This window comes from Chaetura pelagica, unplaced genomic scaffold (genome assembly GCF_000747805.2).
Source record: "Chaetura pelagica isolate M959 unplaced genomic scaffold, ChaPel_1.0 scaffold10, whole genome shotgun sequence".
In the NCBI taxonomy this organism is placed as follows: Eukaryota; Metazoa; Chordata; class Aves; order Apodiformes; family Apodidae; genus Chaetura; species Chaetura pelagica.
This window is the reverse complement of record NW_009952263.1, coordinates 10,178,711-10,187,385: the sequence shown is the minus strand read 5'-3', so window position 1 is coordinate 10,187,385 and position 8,675 is coordinate 10,178,711.

Here is an 8,675-nt window from a genome sequence, read left to right as displayed (position 1 = left end):
CCCTACTGTGCTTTCCAAGATGCACAGCACAAATGTGCTCTGAACACAACACAACTAATTGAACAATCACAGCAAAGGAGGTCAAAACCCAACAAACAGTGTAGCATCTAAAATGACTCTGGAGGATTTTAACAGATGGACACTTGTAAATCTAACAGGATTTCCTACTGGTGAGAATGCCTTAGGTAAAATTCAGAATGTCTCATTAAATTGTCAGCCAGCTATGAGGCACTGCTCGTGTGAATATGAACAGCTCTGCAGCTTTACTGTAAATACACACAGCCACATATTAACATAGGCCTGAAAAGCAAGATTTGGATGCCAGTTTGGTTAGAAAACCTATTCAAAATTGAAGGAGGATCAGATGTAATGTTCCTGGCTGGGATCCATTAGAGATACAGAAGGGAAATTAAGCTGTGGGTCAGACTTTTCTCTCCCCATTCTCAAAGTTCTATGTTTTTGCCTGCATGTGCACTTCCATGCAAATTTGCAAAACAGTTTGGTTTAGACTTTCCTAATTTCTTTTGCTATTGCTTTCTTGTAACCTTCCATGTTCTTAGGCTGTTGAAGAAATGCATCAACAGACCCAACACAGGTATAATAGTGCTCTGTGTCTCCCAAGTAGATGCTCTTGTGCCAAGAATTTGAATGTAGGTTAGCACAATGCAACAACACAGCGGTTGCACATTTCCATTTTTACACGCTTGTTTTACATAGTGCCAATGATCTGGATAAGGGCAATTAGTCTGTTTCTCACCAAAGTGCTGTGTGTGCCCCTTTTCCTCCTCCAGCAACCCTACCGCTTAGGAGATCTGTGAGCCTGTTGTTCAAATCCACATTCCTGTACAGTCCCACTTTCTCAGTAAGAAATAGTCTCTGCTGGGTTTATTGGCATTTCTCACAGTATCTGAGTTCAAAGAAAATGATTACAAGTTAAGACAGAGCTCTGTTCTTTAAAGCACCACAGTGTATAGATCTGTTGAGTGATATATAACATAGAACAACTTCCAACTGAGGAAAGCTTAACACAGCTCGGGCTAGCTTGCTGATAGCTGCTCAGCTCCTAGAATTACTGCTTACAAACCATAAAGGCCCCAGCTTGAGTTTCACGGAGGGGGAGAGCGATGTGTGTTGTGCACACCGCAAGTACAGCCACAGGGCGGGTAACCCGCCAGCTCTCTAACCTCAGCCAAAAAATCTGGCCACTGCCTGACAGGCAGAGTATGTGTATTTGCTGTCTATCAGTGGCAGCAAAACAGCTTAAAGTCAAAAAAGAATCGTGTGAAATCACTGAGTTCAGTCGCAGGAGTATTAACGTGCCAAATCAACAGGCTTGGTATCTGTTAAAACTGCCCTTCGTTTCTGTGATATTTTTGGCAAGGAAACGGGCTGTAAATATAAACAGATCACTTCCCTCCTTACTGAAAAGCAGGCACCTCAGAGGGAGGAAGCACAGTGCATGTTTATCAGAGTCATAAATTCTGCACAAGGTTTCAGGACTGGCATGCAGGGGCAAATTTCATGATCAAGCTAAGAGACTCAAGGAAGGACAAGTTAACTATGAGAGAAAAACACATGCAGTGTAACCCCCAAACCACAGAACACACCTCTGTTGGGGACTGTTTACACTCCTGTGAGTAGGGAAATTGTGCCAGGGCAGGACACACGGGTCTGTGATTATTAACTCAATCCTTCAGGAATGAACAGGCACAACACTCCTAGGCTGAAATAGTAACCACGGAGCTGTACTTCCATCCAGCACCTGACTGAAGAGCTTTAATCTCCCTAACATCCCTCTCCCACTCCCAAGGCTCTTGTAGTCAGGCTGGCACTGGAGAAACAGTGTTGGATGTGTATGCATGAAAATGGGTTATAGTAAGATGCCCACACCAGTGAAAAAACTGTGGTTGGTGTCACTGTAATTCAAAAGTAAATAGTGCAAAGTGTATTGCTACACTTAATAAAGCAAATGCAATCTTCATTTGGGGGTTAACAAAAACAGATAGACCACAAATGCCACGCAAGATACCTCTTGTTATGTTTGTTATATGAATAAATTTACTGCAGTTGATCAGAAGAGCAAATTAGTTTCAGCGGAAAATCGTAGGAGGCCATGTATTGTGATATTTAGAAAAATAACCACTTTGATTAAAAAATAAATAATCTATTAAAAAGCCATGGTTTAAAGACTATTTTCTGTAGAGGCTGCTATTTTTTTTCAAATTGAAACTTTCTTCCTTATTTGCACCAGATTTTCTCCTGAACTGCCCATCTTTGTTTGAATTCTGCAACCATCATACATGAGTACATTATTGCTTTACCAGAAACATAATCATCCACACTCCCCTTTTATCTTTCAGCACCCTTCTCCCTTCTTCATACTTAAAACTGTCTTTCTTTTCACTTGTTTCTAAATTGAGTCTGAAGGAGAGAAGGGAAATTACTAGAGTATTAATGATAGAAGAGATGGTAAACCTTCAAAACAAGAAGGCCATGAAAACAGACATAGAGGTCGAGTTCCTGGATTCTTTTATCCATGCCCAGTGTGCATTAGAGTTCTTTCCTAGCAAAAAAAACCCCTCAAACCAACAAACACCTTGAAACTTTGTCTCTTGCACTGGAGTGGTCCTGGTCGTCGTGGTTATGAAGCTGCATTGGCAAAGCAAGGGAGAATCAGGCTCCAAACCTCTGTGGTAGGAGAAACCCCTCCAACAGCCCTCAGAGCTGGAGGGTTGTCTTGCCCTGGCGTGCTGCTGTCCTGAGCATGCCTGGCAGGTCACTAGGCAACGTGCCTTTCTCCTACACTTTAGCAAATCAAAGAACTCTAAAAGATTTGTGAGATGTGGCTTGTTGACAAAAGCCTTGTTGGCTTTCCCCTGTTGCACCACATTTATTTATGTAGCTACTAGCTCTCTATTCTGCTGTATCATCTACCAGGGTGTACGTTAGGCTGTAATATCCATGATCAACCCAGGAGCTCCTTTTGATATCACATTTGCTACTTTATATTCACCTGGCATTAAGGTATATTTGATCAGTAAATTACCTCTACCACAACTAATAAAGCATTTTTGTTCATTTAGACCTTTTGTGTGAATCTTGTCTGACTGGCAGTTTCTTACTGTTTGGTTTTCTGAGTTGATCTACAGTCTGTATTATTAATACTAAAATATAAAAGGAAAAAATAACCTTAGATTCATCCCTTTAAAGAACAGCTCTTTCGTAATAACCTCGCTGAGGTCCTTTTAGGGAGGACAAATGCAAAGATTAATTTAGGTTATTAGTAACCATGTTATCTTTCTTAGCTGCTCCTCTCATATATTGTTAATGTTTTCACCATGCCAGGTCTTTGGAAGGCATCCTGTTTCTGATGAGTTTGTTACTATTAGTTTTTATGGCTGTAGCATAAAATCTGAATCTAGATTTGTGCTTTCCCAGATTTTAGAGGTTCAGATTTGGACTGTTATAAAAGTAGTATCAAGATGTGAGGCCTGAGGCATAGCTTGCAAATATGGCCGAGTGCTTGCAAGGTGACCCAGTACCAAAGCATACTAGGGCTCCAGGTTCTCATTTTCAGGTAATTTATTCCACATTGGACTAATGACAAGAAAGAATACCTTGTTCATGCTCTGTAAATGAGACACGGGAACTGCGTTATTTTCTCTTTACGTGTAACCATCATCAGGGCTGCACAAATACCCCACAAAGTACACGGTAGTCTGAAAGTTCTTCCCTGTGATGATCATGCAGGACAAGAAAAGGACCCACCTGTGAGACAAAGCCTGTACGTTTATCTCTTACAGGTCTGTTGGCCAACAGGTGTTAGATTGTCTACAGGGAGCACCCACATATTTACGCTGTTGTGTTATGAAGCCCTGCCAGCTTGGTGCAACCACCTTCTGAGATGACTACCAGCCATGAAGATGTAGGGAGGGTAGTGGCCTAGCTAATTAAAACCTTCTGAGAGACAGGTACATTGCCACTAAGCTGGGGTGACACAGCTTTTTGCTATCTTGTGGTGTAAGGTTACACCTGTTGGGATTGTACCATTTAGTACATTCTGCAGACAGATTTACAGACCCACCCTGAGGAACATGGCTGACCAACTGACCTTGGAGTACCTCCTCCAACCCAGGAACCTCACTTAGGTTTTCTACAAGCTGCTAAGAGCAAAAGAGAACTTCTCAGACAGGTCTCCATCTCTTTTTTTGCACTCTTCTCCTTCCCTGGCTATACCCCATGCTATTGCTGTGTGTCAGACCTCATTATAACTTCGTATTCTGTCACTGAAATGAAACACACAGGTGAAAAAATATATTAAAATGATGGTGTTGTGTTTGTGATATACTGTGCTGTTTTTCTGTCACATCATCTCACCTGAGGTAGGCAAGGGAAGATAAATTAGTTTGCCTTCAAGGAAGTTGGTTTAATAAACATAAAAGGGGTGGAAAAGTTAAATTTTGATGAGCTGTTTTTTAATTCCTTACCATGTACCCCAGCTCTCTAAATCGTAAATAAACTTAACAGCAGATTCTTGTTGTGTGACTTTTACCTTACTTGTATTATTATTACTTGTGAGGAAGATCAGAGAGAAGAAGTGAAGAAAGAAAGACAGACTGAAACTAGCTCAAGAGGCTTGTTTTGGGGGAAAAAAATTGCAACTTCTGCCCATGCTTACCTTTTCTCTGAAAACTCATGGCTTAAAATTAAGTACCAAAAGCAGTGCCAAAGACCTGGTTTTCTGTGTACATCAAATAGAGCAAATAACTCTCCTATGTGAAGAACAGAAAGCTTTTCTGTAGTTGAGCTCTCACCAAGAAGAATGTGTGAAATTTTTCACTTGTTATGTGCAAATTTAAAAGATTATCCAGACAGCTAAAAATCATAGTTTTTTTGCCATTTGTGGAAAAAATTAATTAGCCATTCTTTTGGTGCAAAATATTAATATATAGAGAGGTAAACTCTGAAGAATTTCATTGCACTTTCCAGTGATCACATTTCTGACGATTTGTTAAAGACAAAAAGTTTTATATTCCTGGAGAAGCAGTATGTGGAAGCAATACAGACACTTTAAAGCAAAAAACTCCTTGGATTGGGCAAGGAAGAGAAGGGTGTAAAAACCACCCACTTCTACTTGAAATACGAACTCTTGAAAATACATATTACTCTAATAGACTTTGCTGTTTTTTAACTCAAGCAAGCAGCACATCTCTGTTCTCCCTACTCATCCAATGATTTGTGAGCAAGACAAGAAAAAATTAATAGAGTCATAAAAAAGTTTGGATTGGAAGAGACCTTAAAGATCATCTAGTTCCAGCCCCTGCATGGACAGGGACACTTCCCAATAGACCAGGTTGCTAAAAGCCCCATCCAACCTGGTCTTGAACACTTCCAGGGAGGAAGTATCCACAACTTCCTTGTGCAACCTCTTCCAGTGTCTCACCATCCCCATAGTAAAGATTTTCTTCCTAATATCTAATCTAAATCTACCTTTTTCCAGTTTGAAACCATTTGTATTTCTAACAAGAATGCAGTTGCAAGTGATGCATGCCGGGTTCACAAAGCAAAACCATCTCACTTGGCTCTCCCTGGCTGGGGAGCATTCTCCCAGGGAGTCTGTTCTCTACAGAGTTGGAAAGCCAAAAGCAGTGCCAGGCATCCTGACCCCGCTTCCTATGTGTCTTGAATATGCTTAGAAAATGCTGGAGCAAGAAGTTCCACGTCCCTGCTACACTTCAGAGTGGGCAGTTTCCAGTTGCTGCCAAGTGATTGCTAATGTGCATGTTAAGCAGGTTGTACATGGGGGCAGCCCACCAGTTTTCTCCAAGTATTTCAAGAATTATCAAGTCTTACTGAACTGGCCTTGTGTCATCGTCCTGTAATTGAATCCAGGAACAGCAGAAAGTAACTTGCAGTGAGACCCCATTGGCTTCATCAGTTTTGGGGCCTTGAATTAGAGGAGCTCTGCTAGGCCTCAGGACTGGAAACCCTTGCAAAATCCTAGTGTCCTCAAGGCTACTAACTGTCCCAAATTAAAGGTGAGTTAAAAGCTCTTGGAGAAGTTTTAATTTTCCAGGGAAATTCTGTGCTCTCTTTATAGTCTCCAAATAGATGGGAATTAGAATGCCTAATACCTAGGCACACATGGGGAGTGCGTGGGCACTTCTTGCACATCTGGCAAGAGTTGTCAATGTTATGGTGTCACCTTTTACTCAGGAACCCAGTAATTAGGACTTTCCTCCAAGGTAGGAAAGACTTGGGACCAAACAATTCGTCTGGCTCCTGGGATATGCACCCATGTCCTCCTTGAAAAGCCTCCTTGCCCCAGGGGATATGGGAAGTTAGATTCAGCCACTTTGGTTGAAGCTGCTCTGCTACCTGTAGGATAGTTATATATTCATGGTGAGGAAGGAAGGAGAAAGTTGCCTGGGGCCACAGAGAGACAAGAAGAGGTACTAGTGTACCCTGTGCTACCTGCTCCTCACAAGATCAGGTCACACCATCCATTCCTCTTCCTTGAGATCCTTCTCTGGACCCTGACACTGAGTGATAACTGATGTTGAGATCTCCAAGGGATCACCAGAGTGGAGTAAGAGGTGCAGAATGTGCTGCAGACAGGTGGGTGGCAGCTGAGGGGAGGAAAATTCTCTAGGTGTTCCAAGACCTTTATTTTTGCCCCAAGTGGATGGCCTCTTCAACCCAAGATGTCTTCAAATTATCACAACAGTTATTCTACAGATTTTTAATTTAAACTCAAAGGGACTAAGGTTCAACAGGAGAAAGAAAGGCTTTTCCACCCCAGAGCCCTGTCAGAGCTGATGGACAGACAAAGAATGTCCTTGTATAATATGGGTTCAGATCCCCTTGGGCTTGAGACAAAAAAGGCACTTAATATGATGGTGGCACCTAAGTCCTCTTGCAGAACCATTTCTGATTCTCCTCTAGCTGAAAAAAATGAACCCATTTACAGTAATTATACATGTGTTTTACAGCCTCCAGAGGGAAAACAAAGAAAGCAATTAATGTAAGTTACAAAACCGAACTGACTACTCCACTTTAGGAACAATTCACACAACAAAACAGTATTTTTTGATGTGCTCCATTTCTTAATGATTCAGAAATTGCAGAAATAAAGAAGTAATTAATGAATATTCTTTTATTTCAAAGAAGAAATTATCTAATATTCTTTTGTTTTATAAAAAGGTGTAAAATTACTCGGTGCCATTTGGATAATGAAAAATCTTCCAATAAAGCTACATGTTTTCTGTTCTAGAAAGATTTTGCCTCAGGAGATTTTTGAGTCCCGGACATGAGTACACACTATAGCACATCCAAGATCTGTGGGCTGTGGCACATGCATCTACAATAGCTATCACACACAATGCACGTATAGAATCAGTAATCCTGTGTCAAGAGAAATGCTCTCTGACTTCAGTGGGAATCAGAGAGGCCCTTAAGGAATAGAAGAGTACACCACAACAGAAGCAAGGCCTAGTTTAGATGTGAATCACAATGCTGCCATTGCGTTTATGCTCAGTTTAACCTATTAAACAATGTGAGATGAGCAAAAATGACTCATTTCCATACTGCTGATTTTGCAGACTTCAGAAGCCCTGAGTATGAAATAAACAACTTGCTCTTAATAACATTCAGCGTGGATAATATATTTAAATGCAGGAAGATGTAAATTATGTATTTTTATTGCATTGTTGGTTACTTCTGTTTATCAATTCAAATAAATGGAACAGTTCAAGCTACAAGGGATTGTCTGAAAAACCTGTCTGTTATTCACAAGTAAAACAGTGAGAAAACCACGTTGTCACAGAAGGTTCTGAAGATCAAATCAATGGTATCAATATAATCAGTACTGTGTTTCCTCAATAACTGGCCTGGTTGTATAGCTATCTCAGTACCAAAAAAATGCAATGATAAAACTGCACAGAGGAAAAGACTGGATATCACTGTACACAAATCTAAGTAATATTCCTCTACATTACTCTTAATTAGATGGATTTCCTTTGTCAATATGCCATGTTCATTCCTAAAGAGAGCAGTCTAAGCAGACAAGATCACTCTGAAGTGTTCTTAGCACTTGAGAAGTGTGTAGCTGCTGTAATTTTTTAAATAAATAAAATGAACATTTCTTACAACCAGTGCTTTGGGAGTTTAAAACATAAATTATTCATATTGCAAGACAGGATGTATATGAACTAATTTATCTGACATATTAGGGAGCAGCAGGGAAATTGGTGATTATGAAATTTATTTGCTTTTCTACTGGTTAATTTGCAGTTATGATGAATTTTAATGAAACCATCCTTATTCATTGTAGGTAAAGCTGTGGTCACTTTCTGCACAGTTGCTTGCCTTTTTTACTCTTTTCCTCTATCTTTTTCTACCTAGTTTATGACCCTTTTCACTGTCAAATCTGAATTCCACATACAAAAAAACAAAAAATAATAGATCACACAGAAAAACCTCTAAGCAATTATTCCTTCCATCAACTTTAGTTTGTCTCTTTTCTCCATTTTACTACTGTTCTCTTCCAGCTTTCTTTTCCTGTATCTGTGTTTTCTTGCCATGACCATAAAGTATTGTACTCATGACCTGCAGACATAATCTCTATGCAGACCTGAGTCCATCACACCCATAACCATCTTGACCCAGACTCTTTC